We start from the raw sequence: 13,038 nt of genomic DNA, 5'->3' as shown, positions 1-13,038 counted from the left end.
TATAATCTAACTGGAACAATTGATGAAATTTGAAAAAGGTAGCATACGATTTCGAAAGGGCATGTAGTATGCAAAAGAAAAGAGACTTAATAGAGTATAAGTTAGGACGTGGGTCAATGTAAGATGCGAAAAAGAATGTTTTTGTGATAAAGTTGCATTAATGGTGACTTAATTGAATTGTGAGGAAATAAATGAAGAAGGTAAGATAGAAATATTGTTTGTGAATCGAAAATCATGAGAAATTGTTGTGAGATTTATAAAGGCTAATTATTGTAATAGCAATATTAGATGATAAGTGAAATTATGTATAATTTAAGCAAAATAAAATTTCATAAATAAGGATTATTTGACATTACAATGATATTTAAACATTAACTAGTCGATATTGTGAATTTGGGAGTAGAGAAAAAAAGCGTATGACTTGTAGCTTATAGGACTATTTGAAGTAGGTGAGTAGATCTTGAGCAGGTTCACCGCGTGTTCCACGTGTCCATGTTGAAGTAGTATTTGCCATACCCTCCACACGTGGTTAGTTTGCGAAATAAATTATTTGATGCAGGATTTACCCCCTTGATTAAGGTTTTAAACCATAAAGATCTTGACAAAGGCCTTGAGGAGATATCACGGCAAGCAAAACATGGAATATTGAGTCGAACGTAGATGTATTGATTTATTAGGAATAAAGGTTTTGATATGAATTTTGAAGTTAGTGTTGGTAAATACTTGCATTATAGTAGTGGTGTGTTTGTAGTAAGACTACGTATTGAGGATTAATTTTCATTGTAAGTACAAGTACGCATAATAGATGACTTAGTTGGTAGGGAAAACGAAGATAAATGATAGAAAAGATGTGAAAGGATTATTGATAGAGGTTGGTAAGGACTTGGTATAATGTGAATTGATTGTTACCTTATGATTATATAAATGATGGATTAATTGGAGTATGAGCTTGAATTAGAAAGATTAATTGATGGGTATATTGGGTTGAGGGAAAATAGGTGACTTAAGGTTTAAGAATTTAAAATGAGATAAGCTTAGAACCAAGGATAGACAATAATTGAAGATAAGTATCGTTTGTTATACATGTCATATTAGTGGAATGACAACAACGTTGATAAGGTATAATTTCAATTTCGATGATGAAATTTTTATTAAGGGGGGAGAATGTAATATCTAGGATTTTTAACTCGTATCTCGAAGAAGTCAAATGGTGATATTTTGAGGAAAATGTCGAAGAACGAAATTAGAGTAAAACACTCGGATATTGTTCCGATCATTTTTAACAAAAACTGACTCCACCATTAGATTTAAAGAGGTCGAAATATATACTTTTGCCTGTAAAAAAGTTTAAATTCGAGTTCGGATGAAAAAGTTATAAAATACTCGAATTTCGCGTTAAGTGAGACCCAAAACAGTAAAATTTTGTTAGAGGGAGAATCAAGAAGATTTGACTTCACCGTTAGGTCCACCATGAAAAATTATTTGAAATGGAATACTCACATGTCATTTTTCGAATTCAAATGGTCAGGATTTCGTCAAAAATACAAATAAGTAAAAAATGTCAAAAATGCCATCAGCCCTCTTATAAAAGAAAGCTTATTTTCTTTTATTTCATTTCACTTCTTCACTCTTTTCTAAAGAACTCAACTCAGCCATTCTTTCAAACCTAGGATTTCAACCCTTCCCAACAAGATCTATCGCAAGCGAGTCCGAGTTGAACCTCGACGAAGAAGGTAAAGTCGTCGGCATTGTCGAGCTCCACGTGCTAACCCCAGTCAACTTCCATTTCATTTTCGTTCTCTTGGGTTGTCACCAAAATCAGCAAAGGGGTTTTGATTATACCCACTTAGAGACTCAATCATTTAGAAGGAGGGTCGTCCATCGTTTTATGTGGGGGAAGAACACTTCCATCAAGGGTTTAACAATCAACCCGATTCGTTCGGCACTCAAGTTCAACCAAATTCAAAGTTCCGGACCACCAACCCTTGATTTTCAAGCTAGCTTATCGTGTTCAACAACCACTAGAGTAAGTGACTCTCGATTCTTATTAATAATCGTAAATTTTAGAAAATTGCATTTAGGGATATTTCAAAACTTATTTTGTGTTTTAAAATTGGTAGAACATTGTTGTAATTGCTTCAAATTCATGCTAGAATGAATGTATTTGATGTATTTTATCGTGATTTAATTATTGAATCCGTGGGTGGGTTAATAGAATCGAAAAAAAAGTGAATAACACAAAGAAATGAAGAATAAAATGAAAAAATTCGAAGTTGTCACCGTTTTGACGGTTCCGCCATGAACAGTCATGGCGCCACCGTGAGCCGTCGTGCTCCAATCACGGTGTCACCGTGAAAATCAAATGTTGCCCGATTTTTTTTTCTGATATTTATTTTGGATTCCTCATGCTTTTAACATGCCAAAACGACTACTTATGGCCCACGTAACTCCTTCAAAAGAAGCGAGAAAAAATAAACAAAATTCCATCACGATGGGAATGTTTCAAGTATTCACGTGATATCCTTTGCATTAATTTGAATTATGTTACAAAATTACATGACCCTTCTCATGTTTTCAAGGGCCTTCATTTACAAAAACCTGTTTTCAATTTCGATAACTTTGAAAAATCGAGTTTCTGACACTCAGCCAAATTTTCATCAACTTTTCCAGTTTTGATAGTTTGCCTTCGCATACCTATTGGGACCCCGTTTTAATAAAAATTGGATAGATTTTCAATCAAATGATCAAAATTTATTTACAAGCTTGAAAAAGAAATATTTGATTTGAAAAGTCGAGAAGTAAAAATATGATAAAATAGGAAAGAGATGAATGAGTAAAATGCTAGAATCACACCGAGGGGTGATGTCTACATTTTACGTTGTATGTTGTATGTAGGTTGGTGAAGGGATATCCAAGGATAAATGAAAGGATTACATATTTATTTAAATTTATGTTGGCGCAAAGGCTCCGCGTACTATTGTTTATTTTAGGCGGGGTGGCCACAGTTGCATGGTAGGAAACTGGACATCCACTCCCAACCCTGTTCTGTTAATTTCTCTTTTGTTTTTAAATAAAAATGATATATATACATAGTTATTTTGTGAGCTGTTAAAGAGTCTGTCAATGCTTGAAGGGATAATGCATCAAATCATCCGGAGTGGTGTACTATCTTGGGATGCACGATAGGGACCACCAAGTTCATACGTGGTATGGGACGCATATGAGAGTGGAGTCACAATTAGAATCCGAGTCCATTCCCTTTTATCTTTACTAGTGAACGTGTTTTGTAAAGGTGGTTGTATATGAATGGAGTGTTTACTTTGGGAATCACATGCACGCCTGATAGGCATAGACGAAGATGATTAGTCAGTGATCACTAACAATCTAGTAGTAGTCGAACGTTCTGACACATCAAATAGAGAGTGTGGCTTACGATCACGTCAAACGGCCTGCCTGAGCCGGAAAAATGGTCTCGTAAGTATGGTAAATAGCGACCAACCACAAAATCAAGAACTACGATTTATTGAGGAATATTATGTCCCGGCTGGGAGCGATCCAGTTGTGAATCCCAACTCTCAAATTCTACTGTTCTACTATTATGTATTATATACCTGTTGCTTTATTTTGAGTTATAAACCGAAAAGCATGTCTATTGTTCCAATGTTGTTATTTAGATTTGTATAAAAATGAAAATGTCTAATAAGTACTGATGATTGATGTGATGTAAACTTTTAAACTGTTTAACTGCTCATCCCTGGCTCTATGTACCAGTTAATCATATTTTTTCTTATAAAACTTTGCATATGTTAAATTGTTCAGCATGCTTACTCGATTATGTTTAGGGGAGGTTATTTATAGGAATTGGTTGTGGACTTACTGGGTAACCATCGTTACTCACCCTTCCATTCCATTTTTTTTAGTTTCAGAGCTTGTATCCTGAGAAGTAATCGTAGAACCGTCGAGTGAGGATCATCTGGTGGGTCATACCGACGATCAGAATCCGTTATCTGGTAAGCATTGAGACGACATCCACTAGGAGTCTGTTCGTCCTATGAGATGTATATAGTTTTGGGGTTGAGTAATTAGATTCACGTTAGAATGAAAGTTTCTTTTTGTAATCGTGTATATGGTAAACTTTCGCACTCTGATATACTCATGTGTTAGATATTTTCAATCTTCCGCTCTTATTTCTATGTTGTCTTTTTATATAGTCAAAAATTTTGATATATTAGATTACGATGTTTTCGAGTTTCGTGGAACGCTAACATAAATAGGGGGAAGCCATGTCTGAATTTTGAGGTGGCCTTGGGATTTGTGTTAGCGTTTGGCAGGGCGTCACAGATGGTATCAAAGCATAGCATTAGATCCGTATGGGATACAGATCTGTAATGTTTTGAAGAATAGGCTGATACCACAGACATTAGAGATAATCATAGAGCGTCATTAGGAATCCGATATCTTAGTTCACCAGAAGTTCCATATTGGGATTACGAGCTCTTATATGTCTAGAGGTCCGTAGAGCCTAGTAAGTCTAAGATAAGACTCTAGGTTCATTCTATAGTAATGAAAATGGTATTCATTCCTAGATTCCTTATTACAATAATGGCTCATGTTTCCCTAAAAATGATGTTGGCATAGTTCAGAGAAGTATCTTGCTTATGATAAATAGAAATTTTCTGAACTTGCTGGCTAGGAAAAGAGGCAAGAAAACAAAGTTATGACGAGACCCATGACAAGGAGTCAAACTGGTGGGGAAGGCCTACCTGGGTCGAGTCAACTTACCATGGTAGAACATTTGATAGAAGAGTCTCGGGGTTATCCCAGAGTTAGACACGCATGGAAAGGAGACAATTGGAGATGTTTGAGACTCAAATGATCGTGATGGGTCAATTAACAAAAAGACTAGAGAGGATACAAGAAAAGCTCGACCACCGTCTTAAGGATAAATTCCAAAAGGATCTAAGAGTAAATATCCCAACACGGGGAGAACTACGAGAAGATAAAGGGATAATACAATCACCGCCTCAAAACCTAGTAGAAGAAATGCAACTAGGACCCAATAAGAGGCAAACAATTACGAAACTAGCAGAGTCATGGGGAAAACGACCATACATAAGAAGCGAGACTATAGAAATACCAGTTCAAGAAATAAAGGAATTTTGTAAGAAAAAAACGACGTGTAATATTTAATCAGTCGAAGGAAAAAGTAGTGGCATGTTACGAATGTGATAAGTTAGGACACAAAGGGGTACAATGTTCGGGTTGACGTCAACCAATTAAAGATGCATGGCTCAGAAATATGTTAGATAGACCAATTCAAGAAACCATGAGGTCATCAGATTTTAACGTGGTTGATGACATACTTATACCTCCACAAGCGGACCGAATTAGTGGTCAAAAACGAGAGGGGATGGAATTACAGATGTTCTAAAGACAAGCCAGTCAACCCCTGACCTCTCTTCCTTCCAGATTAGACCCGGCCAAGAGGTCGATACAGCTGAGGCCAATCGTCCCGCGATCAGTTTACCCACAGTATAGAGCTACTCCACCACCGTGTTGTAAGATTCCCTCATCACTGAGTCATAGAGCGGTTGGAATTCCAACTAGGCTAGCGAGGCTAAGAGAACCAACGAGGCAAGTCCATAGATCACCGGCTCCAACTTTCCAACTGCTCGCTCCACAGAAATCTATGAAGACAAAAGTGTTGACATGTTGCGAGTGTGGTCTGGTTGGACATATCAGGAGAGAGTGCCATCTATCACAGTCACAAGCAAAGGTTGTAACCCAGGAGAAAACACTTATCTCTGATGAAATTTTGGAAGGTACAATTTCCAATTATAATGTTAGAAATCGGATTTCTATTCAATATTGATTCCTTTAGATTAAATACTTCTGCTAAGATTTTACACCCTTACTAGAGTTAGAAATTACTGAGACAGGTCGAGTGATTAAAATATCTACGCCACTAGAAGATTATGATTATCAAAAAGTTGTTGAGTACTTTGGGGCAAAGAATATTGATGAGATAGGCGTAGTAGAGTAGGGTAGGAAAGGAGTATCATGAGTGGAAATGTATGTTGTGGGGATAAATGTAATTATAACATGGAAATAATATGGTTGAGGTTGTGTGAGTAAATGCTAAAAGTATGTGTGGGTAAGTGATGTTTAGAATGATACCTTGTGAAGAAAGAATGAGGTTTTTGATAGATTAACTAGGAACCTACAGAATAAAAGTGTTCAATTAAAAATTGAAATTTTGTATGTGAAACAAATGAACAAGTATTTGGAGGTAAAGTTGATGTGTGAAAGATGCGTTTCATTAAGGGATGTAAGAAATAAATTTATGAATGGGGAAGCGTGTTGGATTTGAAGATAGTATAAGGTAAAAAAAAATATTGCTAAAAAGATAAAATTCTAGTAGGTAAGAGTTAGATAGAAAATGTAGTTTTCAGAACAAGGCGGATATAATAAGGGGTGGTTCGTAACGTGTGTTTTGTTAATTAATGAGTATGTTTTAGGTGTTAGGAGGGTTGAAGAGTGTGAGAAGATGAGGACTATTTGCAAAACTAGTAATGCGACTTTGTACGTGCAACAATTGATATTATATATGATCTAAGTGGAACAGTTGATGAAATTTGGAAAATGTAGCATACGATTTCGAAAGGGCATGTAGTATGCAAAAGAAGAGAAACTTAATAGAGTATAAGTTAGGACGTGGGTCAATGTAAGATGCAAAAAAGAATGTTTTTGTGACAAAGTTGGATTGATGGTGACTTAATGGAATTGGGAGGAAATAGATGAAGAAGGTAAGATAGCAATATTGCTTGTGAATCAAAAATCATGAAAGATAGTTGTGAGATTTGTAAATGCTAATTATGGTAATTGCAATACTAGATGATAAGTGAAATTATGTAAGATTTACGCAAAATAAAATTTCATGAATAAGTATCATTTGATATTACAATGATATTTAAACAGTAACTAGTCGATACTGTGAATTTGGGAGTAAAGAAAGAAAGCGTATGACTTGCAGCTTATGGGACTGTTTGAAGTAGGTGAGCAGATCTTGAGCAGGTTCACCGCGTGTTCCACGTGTCCATGTTGAAGAAGTCTTTGCCAAAACCTCCACACGTGGTCAGTTTGTGAAAAAAATTATTTGATACAGGATTTACCCCTTTGAATAAGGTTTTAAACCATAAAGATATTGACAAAGGCCTTGAGGAGATATCACGGTAAGCAGAACATGGAATATTGAATCGAATTTAGATGTATTGATTTATTAGGAATAAAGGTTTTGATACGAATTGTAAAGTTAGTGTTGGTAAATACTTGTATTATAGTAGTGGTGTGTTTGTAGTAAGACTACGTATTGAGGATTAATTTTTATTGTAAGTACAAGTACGCATAATAGATGATTTAGTTGGCGGGGGAAAACGAAGATAAATGATAGAAAAGATGTGAAAGGATTATTGATAGGGGTTGGTAAGGAATTAGTATAATGTGATTTGATTTTTACCTTATAATTATACAAATGATGGATTAATTTGAGTATAAGCTTGAATTGGAGTGATTAATTGATGGATATATTGGGTTGATGAAAAATAGGTGACTTAAGGTGAAAGCGCCCTCGATCCGCGGGGTGCGCGGATCCACTTTTGACCCTTGAGGTTTGGGAGTCGCCACCTAGTTATTATGGTCTAGGAACCGATCAATGACTCTAAACGGATAAAGAATTAATCTAGAACAGAAAAAAAAACTGAACTCAGGGATCATGTTACGGGGTTGGAAGGTGTTAGGCATCAATCCCGCCCGGCCAAAGCCGGTCTCTACTAATTTCCCAAATAAGTTATATTGCTAAAAAAACCTAGATAATAATATAAAAAAAAGAAATTATACCTTTCCGATAGCAAAGACCTTGTTCCCTCAGATCCGACAAAAATTGCTCATTGTACCGTACTCCTTACTTCGTTCTGTCTCCGGATTCGATTTTTGATCTCCGAGGCAAGGTATCTCCTTTTTTCTGATCTGGATTCTTCGAGTTTGTTATGGATTTTTAGGTGTTTTTGAAGGACTTTTAAGTGTTTTTTAAGCTAAAATCGAAGAAGGGATGTTAGGTAAGGAGTTGGGGCTCCAAAACTAGGGTTTATGGGAGGTAAGGGGACTCTTAGACCTACTTCTCTTAGGGTTTATGATTTGATACGAAAATAGGGTGTGAGGACCCCTATTTATAGATTTTTTAAGGGTTGGTTTAGATAGAATTAGTTTTTGATTATAATTCTTTTAATTAGAATTGTATTTTAGTTATAATTGTTTTAGGTATAATTATATTTTAATTAGAATTCTATTAAATAGAGTTATTATTTAATTAGAACTCTATTAGGGTTTTGACTTTTGGTCTTATTTGATTGACTTTAAGATTTTTAGTCTTAATTGATTGACTTTAATATCTTGACTTTAGTCTTATTTAATTGACTTTAATTTTGACTTTAGTCTTACTTGATTGACTTTTAATGCATTGACTCTAGTCTTGCTTAGTTGACTTTGATTTTTTGGTGAACCCCCCCTCTATTATATCTTTAATTCTTTGAACCCCCAAATGGAAGGGTCCTTAAAGAAATATCTTGCGAACCCTCAACAATTTTGCCTGAGAGCCTGATTGATCGATTTTTTTAGTTCAAATTTCTAAATTAATTTCATTAATGTTTCACTTTAATTATTTAATGTTTTATTTATTAATTTCGAAATTTTTAATTATAAAATTTGTGAAATTACCGTTTTACCCCCAGAAAGGACTTTTCACATTTTAAGTCGATTTTTGATGTTTTAGGATGTTTTAGAAATGATTTTTCATAAGGAATTCAATGGGAATGTTGGTTTTTATCATTTATGAAATTTTTTGTGTGAAATGATCGTGAACTTTATGAGGGGCATTTTTGTAATTTTTTCAAACTCTGTTAAAATTGGCGAAATGATTTATTTGGTTTCGATTTGTTGTTTTATGTATTTGAATGCGTTTTCCTAAGCGTAACGTATGTTTTAGGGATATTTTAAGGTTAGGGGTATTTTGGTAAGTTGATAATTCTTTAGTGATTTTTATCGTAAAATTTTTTTTTGTTTGCAAGATGATGATTTCTATGTTTCTAGGGTCGTATTTTCCTAGCGTAGCGTGGTTTCTACAGTTTGTTAGTTCGAGATATCTCATCCGGATTTTTGAAACACATCTGGTAACAAAATAAAGTAATGGAATAAACATCCATCATTGGGAATCATTGCGATCAGGTTGATGAGTTGATTAATCAGGCGGATGCAAAAATAGGGTGTCTACAGATGCCCCTCTTTAGCAGAGGGTTGAAGCAAACTAGATAGCAAATCTATTTTGGTAGATAGTGCGATATCCGAATGCCAAAGCTAGTGACAGTTCATTTTGCAGCCTGATTTAGCAATTCGTCAGGATGTTCGGATCCTAGAGCGTAAAACTCTCCCCGAACTAAAAAGTTGTCAAGTCCTTGAGCGTGAGCTCTCACTAACAGTGTCAGATCCTTGAATTTTAGAGAATTCTCCCTGACTAAAAAGTACAAGTGTGAGTGTATGTATTGTGTGAAACTGAGCAAAGATTGAGAAAAAAAAAACTAAGCATAATCTGAGTAAAATCTGAGCATAAACTGAGCATAATCTAAGCAAAGTGAGCATAATCTGAGCAAAATTTGAATGTCTTCCTCTACCTACCCTAGGTGAACGAGTAATAAACTAATTTTTTGGAAGTCCTACTCTACCTACTCAGAGTGAAAGAGTAATGAACTAATTTTTTTGGGAGTCCTACTCTACCTGCCTAGGGTGAAAGAGTAATGAACTAATTTTTTTTTTGGGAAAGTTCTACTCTACCTACTCTGAGTGAAAGAGTAATGAACTAATTTTTTTGGGAGTCCTACTCTACCTGCCCAGGGTGAAAGAGTAATGAACTAATTTTTTTTTTTTGAAAGTTCTACTCTACCTACTCGGAGTGAAAGAGTAATGAACTAATTTTTTGGGAGTCCTACTCTACCTGCCCAGGGTGAAAAAGTAATGAACTAATATTTTTTTGGGAAGTTCTATTATACCTACTCGAAGTGAAAGAGTAATGAACTAATTTTTTTGGGAAGTTCTACTCTACCTACTCGAAGTGAAAGAGTAATGAACTAATTTTTTGGGAGTCCTACTCTACCTGCCTAGGGTGAAAGAGTAATAAACTAATTTTTTTTTTTTGAAGTTCTACTCTACCTACTCGGAGTGAAAGAGTAATGAACTATTATTTTGGGAGTCCTACTCTACCTGCCCAGAGTGAAAGAGTAATGAACTAATTAATTTTTTTTTTTGGAAGTTCTACTCCACCGACTAGGAGTGAAAGAGTAATGAACTAATTTTTTGGGAGTCCTACTCTACCTACCCAGGGTGAAAGAGTAATGAACTATTTTTTTTTTGGAAGTTCTACTCTACCTACTCGGAGTGAAAGAGTAATGAACTAATTTTTTTGAGAAGTTCTACTCTACCTACTCGGAGTGAAAGAGTAATGAACTAATTTTTTTGGGAGTCCTACTCTACCTGCCCAGGGTGAAAGAGTAATGAACTATTTTTTTTTTTTTTTTTTGGAAAGTTCTACTCTACCTACTCGGAGTGAAAGAGTAATGAACTAATTTTTTGGGAGTCCTACTCTACCTGCCCAGGGTGAAAGAGTAATGAACTAATTTTTTTGGGAAGTTCTACTCTACCTACTCGGAGTGAAAGAGTAATGAACTAAGCTTTTTGGGGATAAATGGGGGATTTACACAGCATTTGATTTTTTTTTCTAAATAAAAAATTGAATTTTATGAAGGTCTGGTAAACATTTTAACTCTTTTTGAACCTGAGAAGTTTTCAAAATTGCTATCAAGAAGGTAACCTTTAATTCAAAGTTAACCTTATCCTTTGGGGTTGAAATTGACCAGGCATCAGAATAAAAATGCCCCTAATTTGACAAGGAACATTGCACTGGAGATAATTGAACATAATTTGAAAACGAATGTCCCTAGTATAAGGGGAAAACTATATTCTTTAGAAAAAGGAAGTGCCCTTGTTATGAAAATTTGAAATCCTTGATTACCGCAAACGCAATAAAGGTTTAACTTTTAATTTTGACTTTTTATATTGAAGATTTTGAGTCAGGCTCAAAGAAATTGGAACAAAATATTTCTTTCTGAAATTCATTATAGAATTTGTTCTTTCTCCCTGTCGGTTCACTTAGGGACATGAAACTCTTCAGATCAATCATAGACAAGATACTTGTATCCCCTGAGTTTATATTTGGCTCAAACTGAAACTTGATCATTTGGACTTCTGATGTTTTTGCTCAGACTGTCTTTTCAGCTTCTCAACTCAACTGAGATTTTTTTTTATTTTTTTGATTGTTTTAAGTTTTGCCTAGATTGCCTTTTCAAGTTTTCAATCTAGCAAGCATGCTCTAGCTTTTGCCTAGATCGCCTTTTTAGGTTTTCGATCTAGCGAGCTTCAATTTTTTCTCTTTTCTTTGCTCTGATTGTTGCCAAGGTCGTCCTTTCAGATTTTCAACCTTGCGAGCTTGCATTAATTTTTGCCTAAGCCACCCTTTTCGGATTTTCAACTTAACAGACTTTTTTCTCCTTCTTCTTCCCTTCTGAACTTCTGGAGTTACTATCTGATCATGTTTTACTACCTTCCTTGACTTTTTCACATGATACTTAGGAGGACTTTTATATGTAGGCTTAAGACTGGGCATAAAAAGAAAGGAATCTTGAGGCTCAAAAACCCAAATGCCCCCCTTGTGTGGCATTTCCTTTTAAATTATTTTTTTTTTCCTTGAATTTTCTTCCCCACTTTGACAATTTTTTCTTTTTAGATTTTTTCTTTGTCAGAGAATCTTTTTTTTTTTTTTGATGTGGTCGGGCCTGAAGTAACTTCTCAGGTTGCCTACATACCCCAAATTTTTGGGATCAGACCAAAACGTAGTTCGAATTTTCCCTCTCCTAGGTTAGGTGATCGGGTTGAGAAAGAAAAAGGCATCATTTTTTTTTAAAGGCTGCAAAAGGCTGAGAAATGAGATAATGAACTAGGTAGCAGGATAATTGATTCGGTCAAAGATGGCCTCCTTAAATGTAGTACTGTTTGATCCGGTCAAGGTTGGTTGACTCTGGTAATTCGATTCCATCATGATCTTAAAGTCTAACAGTTTTTTCAGATAATATTTCCTTAATGATTGAATCTCTCCAATTGAGTTCAAACTTTCTATGATCGAGGAAGAGTACTCAAAATTTTTTGGGTAGTCTGATGCTTAGATCCTTGACTTATAAGTGATGAACTTTGACTTTCTTGTCAAACATGCGAGTGACTCCTCTCCATTGACAGACCCAATCTGTTTCTAACAATTAACTTCTATCAAGACCTTGAGATACATGATTTTCCCTTTTAACCGGTAAGATTATTTCCATATCATACTAGAGTGACTCTAGTAGAAGACTGTATTGAAGTGTAATATGTCCATAATGCGAATGGTAACTTCTCTAGCCAATCCCGGTGTGATGTGTGATTGACACATTTTCACGATGATTGTCTTGAGATTTTTACTGGCTGCTTCAACTATTCCATCGATTTTAAAATTCCAGCACTGATACATTTTATAATCCCTCCTCTAACTATGTCAGTCTATTTTGGTTTGTATATGTGGTGTTCTCACAAGATGGGTATATATTTCATGTTGAACAACACTCCAAATTTAACCGACATATCCTCATATGACCATGTAAGCAAGTCTTTTGAATTTTCTGAATAAATTCATTATCTCTTTGTGCTCCTATGGGGATAAGTTAGTTCCAATCTGAATTTCTTGGGAATTATTTTTGTTCCAAGGTCAATGACCTTTAATTCTTCGAGCAAGACATTTATCTTCTCATTCAAGAGGGGGTTCCTTATTAGAGGAATTTCTCTTTGAAACCAGTTATTAGTTAACTCGTTAATGCGCTCAAGGTATTCAAAAATTTCCTTTACTCAATT

Source organism: Akebia trifoliata, chromosome 6, assembly GCF_017979445.1.
Source record: "Akebia trifoliata isolate Shusen 1 chromosome 6, ASM1797944v1, whole genome shotgun sequence".
Taxonomy (NCBI): Eukaryota; Viridiplantae; Streptophyta; class Magnoliopsida; order Ranunculales; family Lardizabalaceae; genus Akebia; species Akebia trifoliata.
This window is presented reverse-complemented; position numbering follows the sequence as displayed.